Here is a 7,448-nt window from a genome sequence, read left to right as displayed (position 1 = left end):
CTCCGGTGGTGCGGGTTATGATGGGCCTCCAATTCAGCCTGGGGAGTCTGAATTGGAGTATTATTACCGCACCTACACGCAGGATCAAAGTACAGTTTATCACCGACCCCCCTGGACTATTATGCAGGGGGATGATATTTCCAACGATCCTTCCGCGTGCAGGGAGATTCTGGGTGGTCTGGGCACCCCATTTGAAACTGAACGTGCCCGTGCTGCACCCCGTGAGCTGCGCATCAACCAACTTTCTACGATGCTAGTAGGAAGTTCCATTGTGGCGAATGCCATCTTGGAATATTACAAGGTGCTAGGCCGCAGGGAAGAAGAAGCTGCTCGTTTGCGGGCCGAACCAGAAGAGTTGGTGAAGGCTGCTCGTGCGGGTGCGGAGCAGCTTAAAAGAGATAGAGCTGCTTTTGATAAGCAGAAACAGATTGCGGAGTGGGCTGCAACTGCTGAGCTGAAACAGGTTCGTACTCTTGCCAAGTTACTTTCTGATGAACGCAAGAGTTGGGACGAAAAGTTTTCCCATGAGCGCAAGAAGTGGAACGAATCTTGGGCTAAGCAGAATGACAATCTGTTTCGTGCTCGTCAGGAGTTGACGAATGTTAAGGCGGCGAACGTTGCCTTAGGCAAAGAGAAGGCTGCAGCTGAGGTGATTGCGGTTAAAGCGCAGCAGGCGGAGGCCCGGGCTGTAAAGGCGCTTGAAGAGGCCAAGGAAGCGGGGGCTCGTGCTGCAAAGGCCCTTGAGGAGGCCAAAGAGAGGGAGAGTCGCTCTTCTAAGGCTCTTGAAGAGGTGAATGCTGAGCGTACCCGTTTAGATCAAGTTGTTGCCAGCCTTCAGGTACAATTCGTTATTCCTGTTGTATTTGTCTTTCCCCCTTTTGAGAATGTTCACTGATTTTGTGAACTATTTATTGCTCTTTGAAAAGTTGAAGTGCAGACCCGGGAGGTCGCGGTTACAGACCTCACAGCCCGCATGACTGCAGCGGAAGAGCGGGCTAATGCTGCTGTTGAGGCCAGAGATGCTCTGACCTCTTCGTTTAACCAACTGGAGGCTGACCGTGAATGGATGCGGAGTCACGGTATCGCGCGTGTAAGTATCCCTTGCCTTTATATGTGCTTGGATTAGCATGTGAGTCTTATCATCCTTTTATTGCAGATTGTTCAGGCTATCATGGATGCACCTGAGACCGCAACTGGTTTGGACTTGGTCAAGGAACGTGCCCGCGATGCTGGTTTTAAAGCTGGTTACAGCCGCTGTATCGGTCATATAAACGTCATGTCTGAAGGCGGTTATACTGAAGAGCGATCCTGCTTTCGCGACGTGGATAACGAAGCGCGCCTTAACGTGGTTGTTGTCTCCTTTTATGATACGTCCCTCTCTTGCGTGGAGAAGTTGGACGAATGTTTAGAGGCTGCGGATTATGTAGACCGTTTGCGGATGCTGTATGCCGATGCAGAAGAGGAGGATCCTGCTGGTGGCGGCCAAGATGGCGCGGGTACCAGTGGTACAAAATAGGGTTTAGGTTGGCCAGTGTGCCCCCTTTTTTGTTTTCCTTTTGTAAATGTTGGAAACTCTATGTAAATCCATTAAGCACCGCGTGGGTGCTTGAATTTTTTGAATATAAAGTTTGTTGTTCAATTTGTACAAGTGTTTTTACTTCTTGCATGATTGAACGTGTATATGCGGGACTCTTCCCATTGTGAATGGGGTTGAGTATACTCCATACGGTTGTCGTATGAGTATGCGTCAATTCCATTGTTTACCTTATTATGGTTTAGGAATTGTGTAAGTTTTGTAAAAACTTGTCCGGGGCTCTACCCATTGTGAATGGGGTTGAGTATACTCCATACCGTTGTCGTACGAGTATGCGTCAATTCCATTGTTTACCTTATTAGGGTTTAGGAATTGTGTAAGTTTTGTAAAACTTGTCTATCCAGCCGGATAGATACTTAATATTCTGCCTTTTGCTGGCCTATTACAATATTTGTGTGTGGTTGGCACTTTGTGTGGGTATCGCGAATGAAGATTTTGCCAATCTGTTTTTGCGGATACCGCAAAGTGGAACACGCATTTGTAATAGTAGTAACAAACAATATTGCATTGAATTGCTCGTTTATTTAATTGCAAATGGCCTGCGGCCCGATAGGTTACATGAAAATGTAAAAACATGGCTTACATGTAACAGCGTCTAAGCTGTTGTGCATTCCATGTGCGTGCGATAGGTTCGCCTTCTAACGTTTGCAACTTGTACGCGCCTTTTCCCAAGACCTCATTGATGAGGTAGGGTCCTTCCCACTTGGGGGCAAGTTTTCCTGGGCGTTCAACATTAGATGCTTCATTGTCACGGAGGACGTAGTCTCCCGTGTTGAAAGTACAAATGCGGACACGCGAGTTGTAGTACTTTTCCAGTTTGGATTTGTACTTAGCCTCATTGATGGCAGCGTTTTCACGCCTTTCTTCCAAAAGGTCTAAGTCAATCCTGCGTTCCATACTGTTGTCTATTTTTTCAATAGCCAACATTCTGGGTGAAGGGAGGCCTACTTCCACGGGGATCACCACTTCTGAGCCATAAACTAGGCTGAAAGGTGTCTCCCCATTACTCGTTTTTGGGCTTGTGCGGTGAGCCCATAGGATACTTGGGAGTTCGTCGACCCAGCCACGCCTGGCTGTTCCCAACCTTGCTTTGATGCCTTCGACTAGACTTTTGTTGATACTCTCAACTTGGCCGTTTCCTTGCGGATGTGCCACGGATGAGAATATATGTTCAATGTGTAGTTCTTCTAGCCATTTTTGAAATTTGTCACCAGCAAAGTTGGTGCCATTATCGGTAACGATGCACATTGGTAGACCGAAACGGCAGATGATGTGTTCCCATATGAATTTCCGTGTTATCATAGCAGTGGTTGAGGCGAGCGGTTTCGCCTCTACCCATTTTGTGAAGTAATCAACCGCTACTATGATAAATTTGACTGCGCCTGGTGCGTTTGGGAAGGGTCCGACCACGTCGATTGCCCATTTCTGAAAGGGCCAGGCGGTGGTGACCGGGACCAAGTTGTTCTTGGGGCGCAATGTTTTTGGAGCGTGTCGCTGACAGTTAACACATTTGCGCAACTCTTTAACGGCGTCCAGGTGCATGTCGGGCCAGTAATACCCAGCATTCATGATTTTGGCCACTAGCATGCGTGGTCCTGCGTGTATGCCGCACATACCCTCGTGTATTTCTCTGATGAGATATGTGGCATCCTGGGGGTTGACGCATCGTAGGAGAGGCCCTAGGTATGATTTTCGGTATAAGATACCGTCTCCCATTTGATAATGGCATGCTTTGTATTGTAGCTTGCGTGCCTCTGACTTGCTTTCGGGAGTCACACCTGATTGCAAATATGCAATAATTGGTGTCATCCAAGATGTTGTGCCGTATTGGATGACGTTGACTTGGCGCAGGGGTACTGAAGGATTTTGTAGAATTTCGATACGTATCTCATTTGCCGGGTGTTGGAAGCTGGTGGATGCAAGTTTAGAGAGTGCATCTGCGAATTTGTTTTCACTTCTGTTAATATTTCGGATATTAAATGAAGTGAACTTTGATGTTAGTTGCAGGGCTTGCTCGAGGTAGAGGATCATGATATCCCCCTTTGCGGCATAGTCGCCGCATATCTGTCCTGCAACTAACAAAGAGTCGACGTATGCTTCCAGATGTTGCACGCCGAGTTTGACTGCTAAACGTAGTCCTGCCAGTAGGGCCTCATATTCTGCCTCGTTATTTATGCTTTTGAAATCGAGGCGGATTGCATATGTAAGTTCTTGGCCATCAGGGCTGACGAGTCGCAGACCTGCGCCCGCACCTTCTTCGTTGGAGGCACCATCTGTAAATAGTGTCCATGTTTCTGAGTTAGATGGTGTTGGTGCAGGGTTTTGTGCTTCTTCACATTCTTGGATGCGATTCACCGGTACTTCGGCGGCGAAATCAGCTAAGATTTAGCCTTTAATCGCGGGGCGCGGTTTATAGTTCAGCGTGTGCGCGCCCAGCTCTATCGCCCATTTTGCTAATCTCCCAGAGATGTCAGGTTTGGATAGGATCGGGCCGATCCTGTAATTGGTTAGCACTGTGATGACATGATTTGCGAAGTAGCGTCGCAACCGTCGTGAAGCGTGTACCAATGCTAATACCAACTTCTCCATTATTGAATATCTCGTCTCTGGGTCGTTGAGCATCTTGCTGATGTAATAGATGGGTGTTTGAACCCCCTTCCGCTCCTTTATCAATACCGCACCTACCACGTTGTCCGCAACAGATAGGTATAATATGAGTGGCTCATCCTTGCGTGGTGCGGTTAAAGTTGGGAGTTGTATCAAACACTCCTTCATTTCTCAGAAAGCGTTCTCCGCCTCTGCGGTCCACTGGAATTGTTCTTTCTTTAAACAGTTCCGCAGGGTCTTGATGAAGGGATAGGACTTAGCTGCATGGTTGGCTAAGAATCTATTTAGTGCGGCTAGCCTGCCGGCTAGCCGTTGCATGTCTTTCATCGTTGAAAGCGATGGCATGCGCTCGATCGCCTGAACTTTCTACGGGTTTACCTTGAATCCATATTTAGTCACGATGAACCCAAGAAATTTGCTTTCTTCCATTCCAAACGAGCATTTCCCTGGATTGAGCTTTATGTTAACGCTTCGCAGAGTCTGGAATGTTCTTTCGATGTCTGTGAGCATGGTAGCTTCCTCCATGCTCATGACGACTAGGTCGTCCATGTAGATTTCGACACTTTTACTTATTTGGCCGCGGAAAGTGTCGTTCATCAGTTTGGTAGTTTGCGCCCGCGTTGCGCAACTCAAACGGCATTTTTGTATAACAGTAATTCCCGGTAGGAGTGCGGAATGTCGTTTTGTCTTCATCCTCGATTGCCATTTGTACCTGATGGTAACCTTTGTAGCAATCGAGGAAACATTTCCATCTGAACGGTGCGAGATTGTCGACCTTTTCGTTGATTTCTGGAAGTGCGTAACAATCCTTGGGACAGGCTTTGTTGAGATCTTTGTAATCGACGCACATGCGCCAGCCCACGAATGGTTTTTCTACCATGACTGGGTTGGACAACCAAGTCTGGTATTTAACTTCCCGCAGGATGCCTGCGGAGAGCAGTTCTTCGACCTGCTCTTGCATCGCCTGGTTTTTAGCGGATCCAAGGTGGCGTTGGCCTTGGATCACCGGCTTGATACCTGGCAAGGTATTCAAGTGATGTTGCGCGATATCACGTGGGACCCCTGTCATGTCTGCGGGTGTCCATGCGAAAATGTCTTGGTTCCTGAAGAGAAGCTGCTTCAGGTGCGCTTTTGTGGTCGGGGACAAGGCGTGACCCAATGTAACCTTTTGTTCTAGGTATCTCGCGTTGAGAACCCATTTTTCTGGTTGGTTGTTGGGGGTGGGCCTTGCGACCTTGGTCAGACGTATTTCGTCCGACATCATGACGTCTCTACGTGCGTAGATTATCGCGACCCCCGATTTGATTGGAAAACCGACAGCAGAGTGGGGGACGGACGTAATCATATTGAAATCGCCTTGGGATTCCCTCCCAAGGAGTACGTCATATCTGGAGGTGTGAGGTAAAACCATAAAGTTTACCTCTTCTGTTCTTGTGTGCCTTCCGCTAGTAAGATGCACAGGAAAAGTAATCTGGCGCAGGGGAAAGACAGTTTCCCCTGCGAACCCGGCCAACGGGTAATCTACTGCCTGCAACCGATATTTGTCCTCCTGGTCGAACTGGTTGAAGCATTGTTCGTAGATTATATCAGAAGTACTGCACGGGTCGATGAATAGACGCTCGGTGCAGTAATGCGCCAGTTGGCCTGTAATAACGACGGCACGCCTGTCGCGCGGTCCGCCTCAGACTTTTGGAAAGACGACTTGCTCGTCTTTACAGTCATTGTCCGGCTTTCTCGCCGCTTTGTGCGGCCTACCTTTACCTCCGTTGATCATGTGGGTGGAGGCCACGTACATGGTCTTCTTCCCGGAGGAGGTGCCTTCGCCATGAGGGGTGATGCACTTGGTGGGTTTCTGCCCACCCGGCAGAAGATGTTGTAGTTTCCCCTCTTTTAAGGCTCGCTCAATCTCCAGCCGGAGACTGATGCAGTTGTTTGTGGTGTGGCCCGAGTCCTTGTGATACTCACAATAGAGTGTGAGATCCTGATTTTTCTTGGACTTCATCGGTTAGGCCGGTCGCAAGAACTGTGCGTCCGTAAGAAGGACTTCGCTTGGCGACACAGTGATCTCGGTCCAATTGCGGTCCCGAGAATCTTTCTTTGGGGCCCGGTTGTCCCGTTGGGGATTGTAGTTCCTTGGGTCAAACGGGTTGGTCCGCGGGAAGTATGCTTTAGAAATATCGCGATTTCCAACGTCCCGTTTGCGTTTATTGTTACGCTTGGACCCTTGGTGGGAGGTTTCGGCTAGTGGCTGTGCCTTTGCCACATGCGGTTCGAGAGACCGCTGCGTCTGGGCATATGTCTTCACCGCGGCCATGACATATTCCCATTTTTTAGGCAAGCCCTCCTTGCCAGAGATGGTCATGACCATCTGCCTGTCCCTAACGGCCTTGATGAAATGGTTCCGTGCCATTTGGTCTTGCACGTCACCTATCTCTAGGCACTCTTTATTGTACCGGACGACGAATGCTTCTAAAGATTCGTCGTCCCTTCGCCAGATATTCATGACGTCCAATGAGTCACGTACGTGACGTCGTTGCTGGCTGAAATGAGCGAGAAACTTTGCATGCAAGTCCTCGAATGAGGCCAGTGATCCTACTGGCAAAGAATCGAACAACGCCCTGGCCAGGCCCGTGAGGGTCTGGGGGAAAAAATGCACCAGGTGGGTTCGTCCCACAGGCCGTTGCACCTTGCGCCCATGAAAACGTTCATGTGGTCGTCCGGATCGGACGAACCGTTGTATTTCCCGACATTGAATGGGAATTTTGTTGTGGTAACATGGGCGTGGGCAATTCACGGGGCGAATTTTGAGTTGTCGGCCGGAGCTTTCGGCCTGTATGGCTGGTTCTCAGGGCGTTTGGAGGCCCTGAGGTATGTGTTGCGGCGATGGGTTGGAGGGACATAGTTGCGTCCTCCCGGTCTGCTGCTGGTGTCATGCGAATCCCCGATATATGTATGGTCGTCCGGGTCGGTACGACCATACCCTTCGGTATACGGTTGCGGGCCCAACCGGCTCTGAATTCAAGAGCCATGTCGGGATGTGGACCGTCGCCTGTCCTCCACGTAAGGACCTAGGCGGGTATGCACTGGTCCCCTGGTGTGGGACCCGTATGAGGAATCGTCCTCGTTTATTGTGCGGAACTCACAGTAAGATGATCCGCGGTCTTCACGTCTACTTCTCGAAGCTGGACGTGAATGTACCCTGCCTTCGTATTGTAGAATACGATCGGCAGGGGTGTGCGGTGCTGGG

The sequence above is a fragment of the Helianthus annuus genome, chromosome 14 (genome assembly GCF_002127325.2).
Source record: "Helianthus annuus cultivar XRQ/B chromosome 14, HanXRQr2.0-SUNRISE, whole genome shotgun sequence".
Taxonomy (NCBI): Eukaryota; Viridiplantae; Streptophyta; class Magnoliopsida; order Asterales; family Asteraceae; genus Helianthus; species Helianthus annuus.
Note: the sequence above shows the minus strand (reverse complement) of the source record.